Consider the following 21389-nt stretch of genomic DNA (forward strand, 5'->3'; position numbering starts at 1 on the left):
AGACCAACAGGGAGATTGAAAAATACATTTTGCAAGCTAGGGGGCTAAACAGCGATTTTATTCCTCGGCTCACTTTTTATCTATTCCCAAATGCAACTACTTGCAATCTAAGGGGATGTAGCTCAGAGGAATAGAGCATTAGTTGAACGTACGAAGACCTGGGGGCAATCCTTAGCAGCTCCAAGAAACCACCAAACTCAGCAGATTAATTTCTTAAAGGGAACATATGCTGCTGCCAAACCTCTGACCATCTAGGTGATGGCGTTTGACTACATATTTTAACCTTCGATAGCTCAGTTGGTAGAGCGGAGGACTGTAGGTGAAATTGCTGTAATCCTTAGGTCGCTGGTTCAAATCCGGCTCGAAGGATTGTACTTTTTCTTGTGGCTTACGGCAACTTTTTGACAGCAGTGAACCATGACATGTGCTTGACAAAAAATATCTTTCCCTGAGAGAAGAAATCTTCACTTGTTGACCTTTGATAGGAATGTTGGTAGAGCAGCAGAGAGTTCTCGAGATTGCAACAGTCCTTAGGTCGCTGATTCAGAAGAGTATAACTTTTTCTGCAGTTGTGCCAAGTTTTTGACTTATGCCTAGTGTTGCCCCAAAAGCAAGTCATTCCCTGAGCGGGAATCAAACCCAGGCAGCGGTGGTAAAAGAACCGAATCCTAACCACTAGACCAACAGGGAGATTGAAAAATACATTTTGCAAGCTAGGGGGCTAAACAGCGATTTTATTCCTCGGCTCACTTTTTATCTATTCCCAAATGCAACTACTTGCAATCTAAGGGGATGTAGCTCAGAGGAATAGAGCATTAGTTGAACGTACGAAGACCTGGGGGCAATCCTTAGCAGCTCCAAGAAACCACCAAACTCAGCAGATTAATTTCTTAAAGGGAACATATGCTGCTGCCAAACCTCTGACCATCTAGGTGATGGCGTTTGACTACATATTTTAACCTTCGATAGCTCAGTTGGTAGAGCGGAGGACTGTAGGTGAAATTGCTGTAATCCTTAGGTCGGTGGTTCAAATCTGGCTCGAAGGATTGTACTTTTTCTTGTGGCTTACGCCAACTTTTTGACAGCAGTGTACCATGACATGTGCTTGACAAAAAAATATCTTTCCCTGAGAGAAGAAATCTTCACTTGTTGACCTTTGATAGGAATGTTGGTAGAGCAGCAGAGAGTTCTCGAGATTGCAACAGTGCTTAGGTCGCTGATTCAGAAGAGTATAACTTTTTCTGCAGTTGTGCCAAGTTTTTGACTTATGCCTAGTGTTTCCCCAAAAGCAAGTCATTCCCTGAGCGGGAATCAAACCCAGGCCGCGGTGGTAAAAGAACCGAATCCTAACCACTAGACCAACAGGGAGAGAGAAAAATACATTTCGCAAGCTAGGGGGCTAAACAGCGATTTTATTCCTCGGCTCACTTTTTGTCTATTCCCAAATGCAACTACTTGCAATCTAAGGGGATGTAGCTCAGAGGAATAGAGCATTAGTTGAACGTACGAAGACCTGGGGGCAATCCTTAGCAGCTCCAAGAAACCACCAAACTCAGCAGATTAATTTCTTAAAGGGAACATATGCTTCTGCCAAACCTCTGACCATCTAGGTGATGGCGTTTGACTACATATTTTAACCTTCGATAGCTCAGTTGGTAGAGCGGAGGACTGTAGGTGAAATTGCTGTAATCCTTAGGTCGCTGGTTCAAATCCGGCTCGAAGGATTGTACTTTTTCTTGTGGCTTACGGCAACTTTTTGACAGCAGTGAACCATGACATGTGCTTGACAAAAAAATATCTTTCCCTGAGAGAAGAAATCTTCACTTGTTGACCTTTGATAGGAATGTTGGTAGAGCAGCAGAGAGTTCTCGAGATTGCAACAGTCCTTAGGTCGCTGATTCAGAAGAGTATAACTTTTTCTGCAGTTGTGCCAAGTTTTTGACTTATGCCTAGTGTTGCCCCAAAAGCAAGTCATTCCCTGAGCGGGAATCAAACCCAGGCCGCGGTGGTAAAAGAACCGAATCCTAACCACTAGACCAACAGGGAGAGAGAAAAATACATTTCGCAAGCTAGGGGGCTAAACAGCGATTTTATTCCTCGGCTCACTTTTTGTCTATTCCCAAATGCAACTACTTGCAATCTAAGGGGATGTAGCTCAGAGGAATAGAGCATTAGTTGAACGTACGAAGACCTGGGGGCAATCCTTAGCAGCTCCAAGAAACCACCAAACTCAGCAGATTAATTTCTTAAAGGGAACATATGCTTCTGCCAAACCTCTGACCATCTAGGTGATGGCGTTTGACTACATATTTTAACCTTCGATAGCTCAGTTGGTAGAGCGGAGGACTGTAGGTGAAATTGCTGTAATCCTTAGGTCGCTGGTTCAAATCCGGCTCGAAGGATTGTACTTTTTCTTGTGGCTTACGCCAACTTTTTGACAGCAGTGTACCATGACATGTGCTTGACAAAAAAATATATTTCCCTGAGAGAAGAAATCTTCACTTGTTGACCTTTGATAGGAATGTTGGTAGAGCAGCAGAGAGTTCTCGAGATTGCAACAGTCCGTATGTCGCTGACTCAGAAGAGTATAACTTATTCTGCAGTTGTTCCAAGTTTTTGACTTATGCCTAGTGTTTCCCCAAAAGCAAGTCATTCCCTGAGCGGGAATCAAACCCAGGCCGCGGTGGTAAAAGAACCGAATCCTAACCACTAGACCAACAGGGAGAGAGAAAAATACATTTCGCAAGCTAGGGGGCTAAACAGCGATTTTATTCCTCGGCTCACTTTTTGTCTATTCCCAAATGCAACTACTTGCAATCTAAGGGGATGTAGCTCAGAGGAATAGAGCATTAGTTGAACGTACGAAGACCTGGGGGCAATCCTTAGCAGCTCCAAGAAACCACCAAACTCAGCAGATTAATTTCTTAAAGTGAACATATGCTTCTGCCAAACCTCTGACCATCTAGGTGATGGCGTTTGACTACATTTTTTATCCTTCGATATCTCAGTTGGTAGAGCGGAGGACTGTAGGTGAAATTGCTGTAATACTTAGGTCGCTGGTTCAAATCCGGCTCGAAGGATTGTACTTTTTCTTGTGGTTTACGCCAACTTTTTGACAGCAGTGAACCATGACATGTGCTTGACAAAAAAATATCTTTCCCTGAGAGAAGAAATCTTCACTTGTTGACCTTTGATAGGAATGTTGGTAGAGCAGCAGAGAGTTCTCGAGATTGCAACAGTCCTTAGGTCGCTTATTCAGAAGAGTATAACTTTTTCTGCAGTTGTGCCAAGTTTTTGACTTATGCCTAGTGTTGCCCCAAAAGCAAGTCATTCCCTGAGCGGGAATCAAACCCAGGCAGCGGTGGTAAAAGAACCGAATCCTAACCACTAGACCAACAGGGAGATTGAAAAATACATTTTGCAAGCTAGGGGGCTAAACAGCGATTTTATTCCTCGGCTCACTTTTTATCTATTCCCAAATGCAACTACTTGCAATCTAAGGGGATGTAGCTCAGAGGAATAGAGCATTAGTTGAACGTACGAAGACCTGGGGGCAATCCTTAGCAGCTCCAAGAAACCACCAAACTCAGCAGATTCATTTCTTAAAGGGAACATATGCTGCTGCCAAACCTCTGACCATCTAGGTGATGGCGTTTGACTACATATTTTAACCTTCGATAGCTCAGTTGGTAGAGTGGAGGACTGTAGGTGAAATTGCTGTAATCCTTAGGTCGCTGGTTCAAATCTGGCTCGAAGGATTGTACTTTTTTTTGTGGCTTACGCCAACTTTTTGACAGCAGTGTACCATGACATGTGCTTGACAAAAAAATATATTTCCCTGAGAGAAGAAATCTTCACTTGTTGACCTTTGATAGGAATGTTGGTAGAGCAGCAGAGAGTTCTCGAGATTGCAACAGTCCTTAGGTCGCTGATTCAGAAGAGTATAACTTTTTCTGCAGTTGTGCCAAGTTTTTGACTTATGCCTAGTGTTTCCCCAAAAGCAAGTCATTCCCTGAGCGGGAATCAAACCCAGGCCGCGGTGGTAAAAGAACCGAATCCTAACCACTAGACCAACAGGGAGAGAGAAAAATACATTTCGCAAGCTAGGGGGCTAAACAGCGATTTTATTCCTCGGCTCACTTTTTGTCTATTCCCAAATGCAACTACTTGCAATCTAAGGGGATGTAGCTCAGAGGAATAGAGCATTAGTTGAACGTACGAAGACCTGGGGGCAATCCTTAGCAGCTCCAAGAAACCACCAAACTCAGCAGATTAATTTCTTAAAGGGAACATATGCTTCTGCCAAACCTCTGACCATCTAGGTGATGGCGTTTGACTACATTTTTTATCCTTCGATAGCTCAGTTGGTAGAGCGGAGGACTGTAGGTGAAATTGCTGTAATCCTTAGGTCGCTGGTTCAAATCCGGCTCGAAGGATTGTACTTTTTCTTGTGGTTTACGGCAACTTTTTGACAGCAGTGAACCATGACATGTGCTTGACAAAAAAATATATTTCCCTGAGAGAAGAAATCTTCACTTGTTGACCTTTGATAGGAATGTTGGTAGAGCAGCAGAGAGTTCTCGAGATTGCAACAGTCCTTAGGTCGCTGATTCAGAAGAGTATAACTTTTTCTGCAGTTGTGCCAAGTTTTTGACTTATGCCTAGTGTTTCCCCAAAAGCAAGTCATTCCCTGAGCGGGAATCAAACCCAGGCCGCGGTGGTAAAAGAACCGAATCCTAACCACTAGACCAACAGGGAGAGAGAAAAATACATTTCGCAAGCTAGGGGGCTAAACAGCGATTTTATTCCTCGGCTCACTTTTTGTCTATTCCCAAATGCAACTACTTGCAATCTAAGGGGATGTGACTCAGAGGAATAGAGCATTAGTTGAACGTACGAAGACCTGGGGGCAATCCTTAGCAGCTCCAAGAAACCACCAAACTCAGCAGATTAATTTCTTAAAGGGAACATATGCTTCTGCCAAACCTCTGACCATCTAGGTGATGGCGTTTGACTACATTTTTTATCCTTCGATAGCTCAGCTGGTAGAGCGGAGGACTGTAGGTGAAATTGCTGTAATCCTTAGGTCGCTGGTTCAAATCCGGCTCGAAGGATTGTACTTTTTCTTGTGGTTTACGGCAACTTTTTGACAGCAGTGAACCATGACATGTGCTTGACAAAAAAATATCTTTCCCTGAGAGAAGAAATCTTCACTTGTTGACCTTTGATAGGAATGTTGGTAGAGCAGCAGAGAGTTCTCGAGATTGCAACAGTCCTTAGGTCGCTGATTCAGAAGAGTATAACTTTTTCTGCAGTTGTGCCAAGTTTTTGACTTATGCCTAGTGTTTCCCCAAAAGCAAGTCATTCCCTGAGCGGGAATCAAACCCAGGCCGCGGTGGTAAAAGAACCGAATCCTAACCACTAGACCAACAGGGAGAGAGAAAAATACATTTCGCAAGCTAGGGGGCTAAACAGCGATTTTATTCATCGGCTCACTTTTTGTCTATTCCCAAATGCAACTACTTGCAATCTAAGGGGATGTAGCTCAGAGGAATAGAGCATTAGTTGAACGCACGAAGACCTGGGGGCAATCCTTAGCAGCTCCAAGAAACCACCAAACTCAGCAGATTAATTTCTTAAAGGGAACATATGCTTCTGCCAAACCTCTGACCATCTAGGTGATGGCGTTTGACTACAAAATTTAACCTTCGATAGCTCAGTTGGTAGAGCGGAGGACTGTAGGTGAAATTGCTGTAATCCTTAGGTCGCTGGTTCAAATCTGGCTCGAAGGATTGTACTTTTTTTTGTGGCTTACGCCAACTTTTTGACAGCAGTGTACCATGACATGTGCTTGACAAAAAAATATATTTCCCTGAGAGAAGAAATCTTCACTTGTTGACCTTTGATAGGAATGTTGGTAGAGCAGCAGAGAGTTCTCGAGATTGCAACAGTCCGTATGTCGCTGACTCAGAAGAGTATAACTTATTCTGCAGTTGTTCCAAGTTTTTGACTTATGCCTAGTGTTTACCCAAAAGCAAGTCATTCCCTGAGCGGGAATCAAACCCAGGCCGCGGTGGTAAAAGAACCGAATCCTTACCACTAGACCAACAGGGAGAGAGAAAAATACATTTCGCAAGCTAGGGGGCTAAACAGCGATTTTATTCCTCGGCTCACTTTTTATCTATTCCCAAATGCAACTACTTGCAATCTAAGGGGATGTAGCTCAGAGGAATAGAGCATTAGTTGAACGTACGAAGACCTGGGGGCAATCCTTAGCAGCTCCAAGAAACCACCAAACTCAGCAGATTAATTTCTTAAAGGGAACATATGCTGCTGCCAAACCTCTGACCATCTAGGTGATGGCGTTTGACTACATATTTTAACCTTCGATAGCTCAGTTGGTAGAGCAGAGGACTGTAGGTGAAATTGCTATAATCCTTAGGTCGCTGGTTCAAATCTGGCTCGAAGGATTGTACTTTTTCTTGTGGCTTACGCCAACTTTTTGACAGCAGTGTACCATGACATGTGCTTGACCAAAACATATCTTTCCCTGAGAGAAGAAATCTTCACTTGTTGTCCTTTGATAGGAATGTTGGTAGGGCAGCAGAGAGTTCTCGAGATTGCAACAGTCCTTAGGTCGCTGATTCAGAAGAGTATAACTTTTTCTGCAGTTGTGCCAAGTTTTTGACTTATGCCTAGTGTTTCCCCAAAAGCAAGTCATTCCCTGAGCGGGAATCAAACCCAGGCCGCGGTGGTAAAAGAACCGAATCCTAACCACTAGACCAACAGGGAGAGAGAAAAATACAATTCGCAAGCTAGGGGGCTAAACAGCGATTTTATTCCTCGGCTCACTTTTTGTCTATTCCCAAATGCAACTACTTGCAATCTAAGGGGATGTAGCTCAGAGGAATAGAGCATTAGTTGAACGTACGAAGACCTGGGGGCAATCCTTAGCAGCTCCAAGAAACCACCAAACTCAGCAGATTAATTTCTTAAAGGGAACATATGCTGCTGCCAAACCTCTGACCATCTAGGTGATGGCGTTTGACTACATATTTTAACCTTCGATAGCTCAGTTGGTAGAGCAGAGGACTGTAGGTGAAATTGCTATAATCCTTAGGTCGCTGGTTCAAATCTGGCTCGAAGGATTGTACTTTTTTTTGTGGCTTACGCCAACTTTTTGACAGCAGTGTACCATGACATGTGCTTGACAAAAAAATATATTTCCCTGAGAGAAGAAATCTTCACTTGTTGACCTTTGATAGGAATGTTGGTAGAGCAGCAGAGAGTTCTCGAGATTGCAACAGTCCGTATGTCGCTGACTCAGAAGAGTATAACTTATTCTGCAGTTGTTCCAAGTTTTTGACTTATGCCTAGTGTTTACCCAAAAGCAAGTCATTCCCTGAGCGGGAATCAAACCCAGGCCGCGGTGGTAAAAGAACCGAATCCTTACCACTAGACCAACAGGGAGAGAGAAAAATACATTTCGCAAGCTAGGGGGCTAAACAGCGATTTTATTCCTCGGCTCACTTTTTATCTATTCCCAAATGCAACTACTTGCAATCTAAGGGGATGTAGCTCAGAGGAATAGAGCATTAGTTGAACGTACGAAGACCTGGGGGCAATCCTTAGCAGCTCCAAGAAACCACCAAACTCAGCAGATTAATTTCTTAAAGGGAACATATGCTGCTGCCAAACCTCTGACCATCTAGGTGATGGCGTTTGACTACATATTTTAACCTTCGATAGCTCAGTTGGTAGAGCAGAGGACTAGGTGAAATTGCTATAATCCTTAGGTCGCTGGTTCAAATCTGGCTCGAAGGATTGTACTTTTTCTTGTGGCTTACGCCAACTTTTTGACAGCAGTGTACCATGACATGTGCTTGACCAAAACATATCTTTCCCTGAGAGAAGAAATCTTCACTTGTTGTCCTTTGATAGGAATGTTGGTAGAGCAGCAGAGAGTTCTCGAGATTGCAACAGTCCTTAGGTCGCTGATTCAGAAGAGTATAACTTTTTCTGCAGTTGTGCCAAGTTTTTGACTTATGCCTAGTGTTTCCCCAAAAGCAAGTCATTCCCTGAGCGGGAATCAAACCCAGGCCGCGGTGGTAAAAGAACCGAATCCTAACCACTAGACCAACAGGGAGAGAGAAAAATACAATTCGCAAGCTAGGGGGCTAAACAGCGATTTTATTCCTCGGCTCACTTTTTGTCTATTCCCAAATGCAACTACTTGCAATCTAAGGGGATGTAGCTCAGAGGAATAGAGCATTAGTTGAACGTACGAAGACCTGGGGGCAATCCTTAGCAGCTCCAAGAAACCACCAAACTCAGCAGATTAATTTCTTAAAGGGAACATATGCTTCTGCCAAACCTCTGACCATCTAGGTGATGGCGTTTGACTACATTTTTTATCCTTCGATAGCTCAGTTGGTAGAGCGGAGGACTGTAGGTGAAATTGCTGTAATCCTTAGGTCGCTGGTTCAAATCCGGCTCGAAGGATTGTACTTTTTCTTGTGGTTTACGGCAACTTTTTGACAGCAGTGAACCATGACATGTGCTTGACAAAAAAATATCTTTCCCTGAGAGAAGAAATCTTCACTTGTTGACCTTTGATAGGAATGTTGGTAGAGCAGCAGAGAGTTCTCGAGATTGCAACAGTCCTTAGGTCGCTGATTCAGAAGAGTATAACTTTTTCTGCAGTTGTGCCAAGTTTTTGACTTATGCCTAGTGTTTCCCCAAAAGCAAGTCATTCCCTGAGCGGGAATCAAACCCAGGCCGCGGTGGTAAAAGAACCGAATCCTAACCACTAGACCAACAGGGAGAGAGAAAAATACATTTCGCAAGCTAGGGGGCTAAACAGCGATTTTATTCCTCGGCTCACTTTTTGTCTATTCCCAAATGCAACTACTTGCAATCTAAGGGGATGTGACTCAGAGGAATAGAGCATTAGTTGAACGTACGAAGACCTGGGGGCAATCCTCAGCAGCTCCAAGAAACCACCAAACTCAGCAGATTAATTTCTTAAAGGGAACATATGCTTCTGCCAAACCTCTGACCATCTAGGTGATGGCGTTTGACTACATTTTTTATCCTTCGATAGCTCAGCTGGTAGAGCGGAGGACTGTAGGTGAAATTGCTGTAATCCTTAGGTCGCTGGTTCAAATCCGGCTCGAAGGATTGTACTTTTTCTTGTGGTTTACGGCAACTTTTTGACAGCAGTGAACCATGACATGTGCTTGACAAAAAAATATCTTTCCCTGAGAGAAGAAATCTTCACTTGTTGACCTTTGATAGGAATGTTGGTAGAGCAGCAGAGAGTTCTCGAGATTGCAACAGTCCTTAGGTCGCTGATTCAGAAGAGTATAACTTTTTCTGCAGTTGTGCCAAGTTTTTGACTTATGCCTAGTGTTTCCCCAAAAGCAAGTCATTCCCTGAGCGGGAATCAAACCCAGGCCGCGGTGGTAAAAGAACCGAATCCTAACCACTAGACCAACAGGGAGAGAGAAAAATACATTTCGCAAGCTAGGGGGCTAAACAGCGATTTTATTCATCGGCTCACTTTTTGTCTATTCCCAAATGCAACTACTTGCAATCTAAGGGGATGTAGCTCAGAGGAATAGAGCATTAGTTGAACGCACGAAGACCTGGGGGCAATCCTTAGCAGCTCCAAGAAACCACCAAACTCAGCAGATTAATTTCTTAAAGGGAACATATGCTTCTGCCAAACCTCTGACCATCTAGGTGATGGCGTTTGACTACAAAATTTAACCTTCGATAGCTCAGTTGGTAGAGCGGAGGACTGTAGGTGAAATTGCTGTAATCCTTAGGTCGCTGGTTCAAATCTGGCTCGAAGGATTGTACTTTTTTTTGTGGCTTACGCCAACTTTTTGACAGCAGTGTACCATGACATGTGCTTAACAAAAAAATATATTTCCCTGAGAGAAGAAATCTTCACTTGTTGACCTTTGATAGGAATGTTGGTAGAGCAGCAGAGAGTTCTCGAGATTGCAACAGTCCGTATGTCGCTGACTCAGAAGAGTATAACTTATTCTGCAGTTGTTCCAAGTTTTTGACTTATGCCTAGTGTTTACCCAAAAGCAAGTCATTCCCTGAGCGGGAATCAAACCCAGGCCGCGGTGGTAAAAGAACCGAATCCTAACCACTAGACCAACAGGGAGAGAGAAAAATACATTTCGCAAGCTAGGGGGCTAAACAGCGATTTTATTCCTCGGCTCACTTTTTGTCTATTCCCAAATGCAACTACTTGCAATCTAAGGGGATGTAGCTCAGAGGAATAGAGCATTAGTTGAACGTACGAAGACCTGGGGGCAATCCTTAGCAGCTCCAAGAAACCACCAAACTCAGCAGATTAATTTCTTAAAGGGAACATATGCTTCTGCCAAACCTCTGACCATCTAGGTGATGGCGTTTGACTACATATTTTATCCTTCGATAGCTCAGTTGGTAGAGCGGAGGACTGTAGGTGAAATTGCTGTAATCCTTAGGTCGCTGGTTCAAATCCGGCTCGAAAGATTGTACTTTTTCTTGTGGCTTACGGCAACTTTTTGACAGCAGTGTACCATGACATGTGCTTGACAAAAAAATATCTTTCCCTGAGAGAAGAAATCTTCACTTGTTGACCTTTGATAGGAATGTTGGTAGAGCAGCAGAGAGTTCTCGAGATTGCAACAGTCCTTAGGTCGCTGACTCAGAAGAGTATAACTTTTTCTGCAGTTGTGCCAAGTTTTTGACTTATGCCTAGTGTTGCCCCAAAAGCAAGTCATTCCCTGAGCGGGAATCAAACCCAGGCCGCGGTGGTAAAAGAACCGAATCCTAACCACTAGACCAACAGGGAGAGAGAAAAATACATTTCGCAAGCTAGGGGGCTAAACAGCGATTTTATTCCTCGGCTCACTTTTTGTCTATTCCCAAATGCAACTACTTGCAAACTAAGGGGATGTAGCTCAGAGGAATAGGGCATTAGTTGAACGTACGAAGACCTGGGGGCAATCCTTAGCAGCTCCAAGAAACCACCAAACTCAGCAGATTAATTTCTTAAAGGGAACATATGCTGCTGCCAAACCTCTGACCATCTAGGTGATGGCGTTTGACTACATATTTTAACCTTCGATAGCTCAGTTGGTAGAGCGGAGGACTGTAGGTGAAATTGCTGTAATCCTTAGGTCGCTGGTTCAAATCCGGCTCGAAGGATTGTACTTTTTCTTGTGGCTTACGGCAACTTTTTGACAGCAGTGAACCATGACATGTGCTTGACAAAAAATATCTTTCCCTGAGAGAAGAAATCTTCACTTGTTGACCTTTGATAGGAATGTTGGTAGAGCAGCAGAGAGTTCTCGAGATTGCAACAGTCCTTAGGTCGCTGATTCAGAAGAGTATAACTTTTTCTGCAGTTGTGCCAAGTTTTTGACTTATGCCTAGTGTTGCCCCAAAAGCAAGTCATTCCCTGAGCGGGAATCAAACCCAGGCAGCGGTGGTAAAAGAACCGAATCCTAACCACTAGACCAACAGGGAGATTGAAAAATACATTTTGCAAGCTAGGGGGCTAAACAGCGATTTTATTCCTCGGCTCACTTTTTATCTATTCCCAAATGCAACTACTTGCAATCTAAGGGGATGTAGCTCAGAGGAATAGAGCATTAGTTGAACGTACGAAGACCTGGGGGCAATCCTTAGCAGCTCCAAGAAACCACCAAACTCAGCAGATTAATTTCTTAAAGGGAACATATGCTGCTGCCAAACCTCTGACCATCTAGGTGATGGCGTTTGACTACATATTTTAACCTTCGATAGCTCAGTTGGTAGAGCGGAGGACTGTAGGTGAAATTGCTGTAATCCTTAGGTCGGTGGTTCAAATCTGGCTCGAAGGATTGTACTTTTTCTTGTGGCTTACGCCAACTTTTTGACAGCAGTGTACCATGACATGTGCTTGACAAAAAAATATCTTTCCCTGAGAGAAGAAATCTTCACTTGTTGACCTTTGATAGGAATGTTGGTAGAGCAGCAGAGAGTTCTCGAGATTGCAACAGTGCTTAGGTCGCTGATTCAGAAGAGTATAACTTTTTCTGCAGTTGTGCCAAGTTTTTGACTTATGCCTAGTGTTTCCCCAAAAGCAAGTCATTCCCTGAGCGGGAATCAAACCCAGGCCGCGGTGGTAAAAGAACCGAATCCTAACCACTAGACCAACAGGGAGAGAGAAAAATACATTTCGCAAGCTAGGGGGCTAAACAGCGATTTTATTCCTCGGCTCACTTTTTGTCTATTCCCAAATGCAACTACTTGCAATCTAAGGGGATGTAGCTCAGAGGAATAGAGCATTAGTTGAACGTACGAAGACCTGGGGGCAATCCTTAGCAGCTCCAAGAAACCACCAAACTCAGCAGATTAATTTCTTAAAGGGAACATATGCTTCTGCCAAACCTCTGACCATCTAGGTGATGGCGTTTGACTACATATTTTAACCTTCGATAGCTCAGTTGGTAGAGCGGAGGACTGTAGGTGAAATTGCTGTAATCCTTAGGTCGCTGGTTCAAATCCGGCTCGAAGGATTGTACTTTTTCTTGTGGCTTACGGCAACTTTTTGACAGCAGTGAACCATGACATGTGCTTGACAAAAAAATATCTTTCCCTGAGAGAAGAAATCTTCACTTGTTGACCTTTGATAGGAATGTTGGTAGAGCAGCAGAGAGTTCTCGAGATTGCAACAGTCCTTAGGTCGCTGATTCAGAAGAGTATAACTTTTTCTGCAGTTGTGCCAAGTTTTTGACTTATGCCTAGTGTTGCCCCAAAAGCAAGTCATTCCCTGAGCGGGAATCAAACCCAGGCCGCGGTGGTAAAAGAACCGAATCCTAACCACTAGACCAACAGGGAGAGAGAAAAATACATTTCGCAAGCTAGGGGGCTAAACAGCGATTTTATTCCTCGGCTCACTTTTTGTCTATTCCCAAATGCAACTACTTGCAATCTAAGGGGATGTAGCTCAGAGGAATAGAGCATTAGTTGAACGTACGAAGACCTGGGGGCAATCCTTAGCAGCTCCAAGAAACCACCAAACTCAGCAGATTAATTTCTTAAAGGGAACATATGCTTCTGCCAAACCTCTGACCATCTAGGTGATGGCGTTTGACTACATATTTTAACCTTCGATAGCTCAGTTGGTAGAGCGGAGGACTGTAGGTGAAATTGCTGTAATCCTTAGGTCGCTGGTTCAAATCCGGCTCGAAGGATTGTACTTTTTCTTGTGGCTTACGCCAACTTTTTGACAGCAGTGTACCATGACATGTGCTTGACAAAAAAATATATTTCCCTGAGAGAAGAAATCTTCACTTGTTGACCTTTGATAGGAATGTTGGTAGAGCAGCAGAGAGTTCTCGAGATTGCAACAGTCCGTATGTCGCTGACTCAGAAGAGTATAACTTATTCTGCAGTTGTTCCAAGTTTTTGACTTATGCCTAGTGTTTCCCCAAAAGCAAGTCATTCCCTGAGCGGGAATCAAACCCAGGCCGCGGTGGTAAAAGAACCGAATCCTAACCACTAGACCAACAGGGAGAGAGAAAAATACATTTCGCAAGCTAGGGGGCTAAACAGCGATTTTATTCCTCGGCTCACTTTTTGTCTATTCCCAAATGCAACTACTTGCAATCTAAGGGGATGTAGCTCAGAGGAATAGAGCATTAGTTGAACGTACGAAGACCTGGGGGCAATCCTTAGCAGCTCCAAGAAACCACCAAACTCAGCAGATTAATTTCTTAAAGTGAACATATGCTTCTGCCAAACCTCTGACCATCTAGGTGATGGCGTTTGACTACATTTTTTATCCTTCGATATCTCAGTTGGTAGAGCGGAGGACTGTAGGTGAAATTGCTGTAATACTTAGGTCGCTGGTTCAAATCCGGCTCGAAGGATTGTACTTTTTCTTGTGGTTTACGCCAACTTTTTGACAGCAGTGAACCATGACATGTGCTTGACAAAAAAATATCTTTCCCTGAGAGAAGAAATCTTCACTTGTTGACCTTTGATAGGAATGTTGGTAGAGCAGCAGAGAGTTCTCGAGATTGCAACAGTCCTTAGGTCGCTTATTCAGAAGAGTATAACTTTTTCTGCAGTTGTGCCAAGTTTTTGACTTATGCCTAGTGTTGCCCCAAAAGCAAGTCATTCCCTGAGCGGGAATCAAACCCAGGCAGCGGTGGTAAAAGAACCGAATCCTAACCACTAGACCAACAGGGAGATTGAAAAATACATTTTGCAAGCTAGGGGGCTAAACAGCGATTTTATTCCTCGGCTCACTTTTTATCTATTCCCAAATGCAACTACTTGCAATCTAAGGGGATGTAGCTCAGAGGAATAGAGCATTAGTTGAACGTACGAAGACCTGGGGGCAATCCTTAGCAGCTCCAAGAAACCACCAAACTCAGCAGATTCATTTCTTAAAGGGAACATATGCTGCTGCCAAACCTCTGACCATCTAGGTGATGGCGTTTGACTACATATTTTAACCTTCGATAGCTCAGTTGGTAGAGTGGAGGACTGTAGGTGAAATTGCTGTAATCCTTAGGTCGCTGGTTCAAATCTGGCTCGAAGGATTGTACTTTTTTTTGTGGCTTACGCCAACTTTTTGACAGCAGTGTACCATGACATGTGCTTGACAAAAAAATATATTTCCCTGAGAGAAGAAATCTTCACTTGTTGACCTTTGATAGGAATGTTGGTAGAGCAGCAGAGAGTTCTCGAGATTGCAACAGTCCTTAGGTCGCTGATTCAGAAGAGTATAACTTTTTCTGCAGTTGTGCCAAGTTTTTGACTTATGCCTAGTGTTTCCCCAAAAGCAAGTCATTCCCTGAGCGGGAATCAAACCCAGGCCGCGGTGGTAAAAGAACCGAATCCTAACCACTAGACCAACAGGGAGAGAGAAAAATACATTTCGCAAGCTAGGGGGCTAAACAGCGATTTTATTCCTCGGCTCACTTTTTGTCTATTCCCAAATGCAACTACTTGCAATCTAAGGGGATGTAGCTCAGAGGAATAGAGCATTAGTTGAACGTACGAAGACCTGGGGGCAATCCTTAGCAGCTCCAAGAAACCACCAAACTCAGCAGATTAATTTCTTAAAGGGAACATATGCTTCTGCCAAACCTCTGACCATCTAGGTGATGGCGTTTGACTACATTTTTTATCCTTCGATAGCTCAGTTGGTAGAGCGGAGGACTGTAGGTGAAATTGCTGTAATCCTTAGGTCGCTGGTTCAAATCCGGCTCGAAGGATTGTACTTTTTCTTGTGGTTTACGGCAACTTTTTGACAGCAGTGAACCATGACATGTGCTTGACAAAAAAATATATTTCCCTGAGAGAAGAAATCTTCACTTGTTGACCTTTGATAGGAATGTTGGTAGAGCAGCAGAGAGTTCTCGAGATTGCAACAGTCCTTAGGTCGCTGATTCAGAAGAGTATAACTTTTTCTGCAGTTGTGCCAAGTTTTTGACTTATGCCTAGTGTTTCCCCAAAAGCAAGTCATTCCCTGAGCGGGAATCAAACCCAGGCCGCGGTGGTAAAAGAACCGAATCCTAACCACTAGACCAACAGGGAGAGAGAAAAATACATTTCGCAAGCTAGGGGGCTAAACAGCGATTTTATTCCTCGGCTCACTTTTTGTCTATTCCCAAATGCAACTACTTGCAATCTAAGGGGATGTGACTCAGAGGAATAGAGCATTAGTTGAACGTACGAAGACCTGGGGGCAATCCTTAGCAGCTCCAAGAAACCACCAAACTCAGCAGATTAATTTCTTAAAGGGAACATATGCTTCTGCCAAACCTCTGACCATCTAGGTGATGGCGTTTGACTACATTTTTTATCCTTCGATAGCTCAGCTGGTAGAGCGGAGGACTGTAGGTGAAATTGCTGTAATCCTTAGGTCGCTGGTTCAAATCCGGCTCGAAGGATTGTACTTTTTCTTGTGGTTTACGGCAACTTTTTGACAGCAGTGAACCATGACATGTGCTTGACAAAAAAATATCTTTCCCTGAGAGAAGAAATCTTCACTTGTTGACCTTTGATAGGAATGTTGGTAGAGCAGCAGAGAGTTCTCGAGATTGCAACAGTCCTTAGGTCGCTGATTCAGAAGAGTATAACTTTTTCTGCAGTTGTGCCAAGTTTTTGACTTATGCCTAGTGTTTCCCCAAAAGCAAGTCATTCCCTGAGCGGGAATCAAACCCAGGCCGCGGTGGTAAAAGAACCGAATCCTAACCACTAGACCAACAGGGAGAGAGAAAAATACATTTCGCAAGCTAGGGGGCTAAACAGCGATTTTATTCATCGGCTCACTTTTTGTCTATTCCCAAATGCAACTACTTGCAATCTAAGGGGATGTAGCTCAGAGGAATAGAGCATTAGTTGAACGCACGAAGACCTGGGGGCAATCCTTAGCAGCTCCAAGAAACCACCAAACTCAGCAGATTAATTTCTTAAAGGGAACATATGCTTCTGCCAAACCTCTGACCATCTAGGTGATGGCGTTTGACTACAAAATTTAACCTTCGATAGCTCAGTTGGTAGAGCGGAGGACTGTAGGTGAAATTGCTGTAATCCTTAGGTCGCTGGTTCAAATCTGGCTCGAAGGATTGTACTTTTTTTTGTGGCTTACGCCAACTTTTTGACAGCAGTGTACCATGACATGTGCTTGACAAAAAAATATATTTCCCTGAGAGAAGAAATCTTCACTTGTTGACCTTTGATAGGAATGTTGGTAGAGCAGCAGAGAGTTCTCGAGATTGCAACAGTCCGTATGTCGCTGACTCAGAAGAGTATAACTTATTCTGCAGTTGTTCCAAGTTTTTGACTTATGCCTAGTGTTTACCCAAAAGCAAGTCATTCCCTGAGCGGGAATCAAACCCAGGCCGCGGTGGTAAAAGAACCGAATCCTTACCACTAGACCAACAGGGAGAGAGAAAAATACATTTCGCAAGCTAGGGGGCTAAACAGCGATTTTATTCCTCGGCTCACTTTTTATCTATTCCCAAATGCAACTACTTGCAATCTAAGGGGATGTAGCTCAGAGGAATAGAGCATTAGTTGAACGTACGAAGACCTGGGGGCAATCCTTAGCAGCTCCAAGAAACCACCAAACTCAGCAGATTAATTTCTTAAAGGGAACATATGCTGCTGCCAAACCTCTGACCATCTAGGTGATGGCGTTTGACTACATATTTTAACCTTCGATAGCTCAGTTGGTAGAGCAGAGGACTGTAGGTGAAATTGCTATAATCCTTAGGTCGCTGGTTCAAATCTGGCTCGAAGGATTGTACTTTTTCTTGTGGCTTACGCCAACTTTTTGACAGCAGTGTACCATGACATGTGCTTGACCAAAACATATCTTTCCCTGAGAGAAGAAATCTTCACTTGTTGTCCTTTGATAGGAATGTTGGTAGGGCAGCAGAGAGTTCTCGAGATTGCAACAGTCCTTAGGTCGCTGATTCAGAAGAGTATAACTTTTTCTGCAGTTGTGCCAAGTTTTTGACTTATGCCTAGTGTTTCCCCAAAAGCAAGTCATTCCCTGAGCGGGAATCAAACCCAGGCCGCGGTGGTAAAAGAACCGAATCCTAACCACTAGACCAACAGGGAGAGAGAAAAATACAATTCGCAAGCTAGGGGGCTAAACAGCGATTTTATTCCTCGGCTCACTTTTTGTCTATTCCCAAATGCAACTACTTGCAATCTAAGGGGATGTAGCTCAGAGGAATAGAGCATTAGTTGAACGTACGAAGACCTGGGGGCAATCCTTAGCAGCTCCAAGAAACCACCAAACTCAGCAGATTAATTTCTTAAAGGGAACATATGCTGCTGCCAAACCTCTGACCATCTAGGTGATGGCGTTTGACTACATATTTTAACCTTCGATAGCTCAGTTGGTAGAGCAGAGGACTGTAGGTGAAATTGCTATAATCCTTAGGTCGCTGGTTCAAATCTGGCTCGAAGGATTGTACTTTTTCTTGTGGCTTACGCCAACTTTTTGACAGCAGTGTACCATGACATGTGCTTGACCAAAACATATCTTTCCCTGAGAGAAGAAATCTTCACTTGTTGTCCTTTGATAGGAATGTTGGTAGGGCAGCAGAGAGTTCTCGAGATTGCAACAGTCCTTAGGTCGCTGATTCAGAAGAGTATAACTTTTTCTGCAGTTGTGCCAAGTTTTTGACTTATGCCTAGTGTTTCCCCAAAAGCAAGTCATTCCCTGAGCGGGAATCAAACCCAGGCCGCGGTGGTAAAAGAACCGAATCCTAACCACTAGACCAACAGGGAGAGAGAAAAATACAATTCGCAAGCTAGGGGGCTAAACAGCGATTTTATTCCTCGGCTCACTTTTTGTCTATTCCCAAATGCAACTACTTGCAATCTAAGGGGATGTAGCTCAGAGGAATAGAGCATTAGTTGAACGTACGAAGACCTGGGGGCAATCCTTAGCAGCTCCAAGAAACCACCAAACTCAGCAGATTAATTTCTTAAAGGGAACATATGCTGCTGCCAAACCTCTGACCATCTAGGTGATGGCGTTTGACTACATATTTTAACCTTCGATAGCTCAGTTGGTAGAGCAGAGGACTGTAGGTGAAATTGCTATAATCCTTAGGTCGCTGGTTCAAATCTGGCTCGAAGGATTGTACTTTTTTTTGTGGCTTACGCCAACTTTTTGACAGCAGTGTACCATGACATGTGCTTGACAAAAAAATATATTTCCCTGAGAGAAGAAATCTTCACTTGTTGACCTTTGATAGGAATGTTGGTAGAGCAGCAGAGAGTTCTCGAGATTGCAACAGTCCGTATGTCGCTGACTCAGAAGAGTATAACTTATTCTGCAGTTGTTCCAAGTTTTTGACTTATGCCTAGTGTTTACCCAAAAGCAAGTCATTCCCTGAGCGGGAATCAAACCCAGGCCGCGGTGGTAAAAGAACCGAATCCTTACCACTAGACCAACAGGGAGAGAGAAAAATACATTTCGCAAGCTAGGGGGCTAAACAGCGATTTTATTCCTCGGCTCACTTTTTATCTATTCCCAAATGCAACTACTTGCAATCTAAGGGGATGTAGCTCAGAGGAATAGAGCATTAGTTGAACGTACGAAGACCTGGGGGCAATCCTTAGCAGCTCCAAGAAACCACCAAACTCAGCAGATTAATTTCTTAAAGGGAACATATGCTGCTGCCAAACCTCTGACCATCTAGGTGATGGCGTTTGACTACATATTTTAACCTTCGATAGCTCAGTTGGTAGAGCAGAGGACTAGGTGAAATTGCTATAATCCTTAGGTCGCTGGTTCAAATCTGGCTCGAAGGATTGTACTTTTTCTTGTGGCTTACGCCAACTTTTTGACAGCAGTGTACCATGACATGTGCTTGACCAAAACATATCTTTCCCTGAGAGAAGAAATCTTCACTTGTTGTCCTTTGATAGGAATGTTGGTAGAGCAGCAGAGAGTTCTCGAGATTGCAACAGTCCTTAGGTCGCTGATTCAGAAGAGTATAACTTTTTCTGCAGTTGTGCCAAGTTTTTGACTTATGCCTAGTGTTTCCCCAAAAGCAAGTCATTCCCTGAGCGGGAATCAAACCCAGGCCGCGGTGGTAAAAGAACCGAATCCTAACCACTAGACCAACAGGGAGAGAGAAAAATACAATTCGCAAGCTAGGGGGCTAAACAGCGATTTTATTCCTCGGCTCACTTTTTGTCTATTCCCAAATGCAACTACTTGCAATCTAAGGGGATGTAGCTCAGAGGAATAGAGCATTAGTTGAACGTACGAAGACCTGGGGGCAATCCTTAGCAGCTCCAAGAAACCACCAAACTCAGCAGATTAATTTCTTAAAGGGAACATATGCTTCTGCCAAACCTCTGACCATCTAGGTGATGGCGTTTGACTACATTTTTTATCCTTCGATAGCTCAGTTGGTAGAGCGGAGGACTGTAGGTGAAATTGCTGTAATCCTTAGGTCGCTGGTTCAAATCCGGCTCGAAGGATTGTACTTTTTCTTGTGGTTTACGGCAACTTTTTGACAGCAGTGAACCATGACATGTGCTTGACAAAAAAATATCTTTCCCTGAGAGAAGAAATCTTCACTTGTTGACCTTTGATAGGAATGTTGGTAGAGCAGCAGAGAGTTCTCGAGATTGCAACAGTCCTTAGGTCGCTGATTCAGAAGAGTATAACTTTTTCTGCAGTTGTGCCAAGTTTTTGACTTATGCCTAGTGTTTCCCCAAAAGCAAGTCATTCCCTGAGCGGGAATCAAACCCAGGCCGCGGTGGTAAAAGAACCGAATCCTAACCACTAGACCAACAGGGAGAGAGAAAAATACATTTCGCAAGCTAGGGGGCTAAACAGCGATTTTATTCCTCGGCTCACTTTTTGTCTATTCCCAAATGCAACTACTTGCAATCTAAGGGGATGTGACTCAGAGGAATAGAGCATTAGTTGAACGTACGAAGACCTGGGGGCAATCCTCAGCAGCTCCAAGAAACCACCAAACTCAGCAGATTAATTTCTTAAAGGGAACATATGCTTCTGCCAAACCTCTGACCATCTAGGTGATGGCGTTTGACTACATTTTTTATCCTTCGATAGCTCAGCTGGTAGAGCGGAGGACTGTAGGTGAAATTGCTGTAATCCTTAGGTCGCTGGTTCAAATCCGGCTCGAAGGATTGTACTTTTTCTTGTGGTTTACGGCAACTTTTTGACAGCAGTGAACCATGACATGTGCTTGACAAAAAAATATCTTTCCCTGAGAGAAGAAATCTTCACTTGTTGACCTTTGATAGGAATGTTGGTAGAGCAGCAGAGAGTTCTCGAGATTGCAACAGTCCTTAGGTCGCTGATTCAGAAGAGTATAACTTTTTCTGCAGTTGTGCCAAGTTTTTGACTTATGCCTAGTGTTTCCCCAAAAGCAAGTCATTCCCTGAGCGGGAATCAAACCCAGGCCGCGGTGGTAAAAGAACCGAATCCTAACCACTAGACCAACAGGGAGAGAGAAAAATACATTTCGCAAGCTAGGGGGCTAAACAGCGATTTTATTCATCGGCTCACTTTTTGTCTATTCCCAAATGCAACTACTTGCAATCTAAGGGGATGTAGCTCAGAGGAATAGAGCATTAGTTGAACGCACGAAGACCTGGGGGCAATCCTTAGCAGCTCCAAGAAACCACCAAACTCAGCAGATTAATTTCTTAAAGGGAACATATGCTTCTGCCAAACCTCTGACCATCTAGGTGATGGCGTTTGACTACAAAATTTAACCTTCGATAGCTCAGTTGGTAGAGCGGAGGACTGTAGGTGAAATTGCTGTAATCCTTAGGTCGCTGGTTCAAATCTGGCTCGAAGGATTGTACTT

General features: G+C 43.7%; 1 protein-coding gene and 14 non-coding genes across 15 annotated transcripts in view; 14 read left to right on the forward strand and 1 right to left on the reverse strand.

Annotated features, from left to right (window-relative positions):
• The window catches only part of LOC110516899 (uncharacterized), a 134597-nt gene that overhangs the window by 70682 nt on the left and 42526 nt on the right, over nucleotides 1-21389 (reverse strand). The gene's annotated exons all lie outside the window — the stretch shown is intronic.
• Nucleotides 283-369, forward strand: trnay-gua (transfer RNA tyrosine (anticodon GUA)). The gene is given in 2 exon segments: nucleotides 283-319; nucleotides 334-369. It is a non-coding gene; the product is annotated as a tRNA-Tyr (tRNA).
• trnay-gua (transfer RNA tyrosine (anticodon GUA)) lies at nucleotides 1638-1724 on the forward strand. Its single transcript is given in 2 exon segments — nucleotides 1638-1674; nucleotides 1689-1724. It is a non-coding gene; the product is annotated as a tRNA-Tyr (tRNA).
• trnay-gua (transfer RNA tyrosine (anticodon GUA)) lies at nucleotides 2316-2402 on the forward strand. Its single transcript is given in 2 exon segments — nucleotides 2316-2352; nucleotides 2367-2402. It is a non-coding gene; the product is annotated as a tRNA-Tyr (tRNA).
• trnay-gua (transfer RNA tyrosine (anticodon GUA)) lies at nucleotides 4350-4436 on the forward strand. Its single transcript is given in 2 exon segments — nucleotides 4350-4386; nucleotides 4401-4436. It is a non-coding gene; the product is annotated as a tRNA-Tyr (tRNA).
• trnay-gua (transfer RNA tyrosine (anticodon GUA)) lies at nucleotides 5028-5114 on the forward strand. Its single transcript is given in 2 exon segments — nucleotides 5028-5064; nucleotides 5079-5114. It is a non-coding gene; the product is annotated as a tRNA-Tyr (tRNA).
• trnay-gua (transfer RNA tyrosine (anticodon GUA)) lies at nucleotides 8416-8502 on the forward strand. The gene is given in 2 exon segments: nucleotides 8416-8452; nucleotides 8467-8502. It is a non-coding gene; the product is annotated as a tRNA-Tyr (tRNA).
• trnay-gua (transfer RNA tyrosine (anticodon GUA)) lies at nucleotides 9094-9180 on the forward strand. Its single transcript is given in 2 exon segments — nucleotides 9094-9130; nucleotides 9145-9180. It is a non-coding gene; the product is annotated as a tRNA-Tyr (tRNA).
• On the forward strand, nucleotides 11128-11214 carry trnay-gua (transfer RNA tyrosine (anticodon GUA)). Its single transcript is given in 2 exon segments — nucleotides 11128-11164; nucleotides 11179-11214. It is a non-coding gene; the product is annotated as a tRNA-Tyr (tRNA).
• On the forward strand, nucleotides 12483-12569 carry trnay-gua (transfer RNA tyrosine (anticodon GUA)). Its single transcript is given in 2 exon segments — nucleotides 12483-12519; nucleotides 12534-12569. It is a non-coding gene; the product is annotated as a tRNA-Tyr (tRNA).
• Nucleotides 13161-13247, forward strand: trnay-gua (transfer RNA tyrosine (anticodon GUA)). Its single transcript is given in 2 exon segments — nucleotides 13161-13197; nucleotides 13212-13247. It is a non-coding gene; the product is annotated as a tRNA-Tyr (tRNA).
• On the forward strand, nucleotides 15195-15281 carry trnay-gua (transfer RNA tyrosine (anticodon GUA)). Its single transcript is given in 2 exon segments — nucleotides 15195-15231; nucleotides 15246-15281. It is a non-coding gene; the product is annotated as a tRNA-Tyr (tRNA).
• On the forward strand, nucleotides 15873-15959 carry trnay-gua (transfer RNA tyrosine (anticodon GUA)). The gene is given in 2 exon segments: nucleotides 15873-15909; nucleotides 15924-15959. It is a non-coding gene; the product is annotated as a tRNA-Tyr (tRNA).
• trnay-gua (transfer RNA tyrosine (anticodon GUA)) lies at nucleotides 19939-20025 on the forward strand. The gene is given in 2 exon segments: nucleotides 19939-19975; nucleotides 19990-20025. It is a non-coding gene; the product is annotated as a tRNA-Tyr (tRNA).
• On the forward strand, nucleotides 20617-20703 carry trnay-gua (transfer RNA tyrosine (anticodon GUA)). Its single transcript is given in 2 exon segments — nucleotides 20617-20653; nucleotides 20668-20703. It is a non-coding gene; the product is annotated as a tRNA-Tyr (tRNA).

Source organism: Oncorhynchus mykiss, chromosome 21 (assembly GCF_057628025.1).
Source record: "Oncorhynchus mykiss isolate SJ-2025 chromosome 21, ASM5762802v1, whole genome shotgun sequence".
In the NCBI taxonomy this organism is placed as follows: Eukaryota; Metazoa; Chordata; class Actinopteri; order Salmoniformes; family Salmonidae; genus Oncorhynchus; species Oncorhynchus mykiss.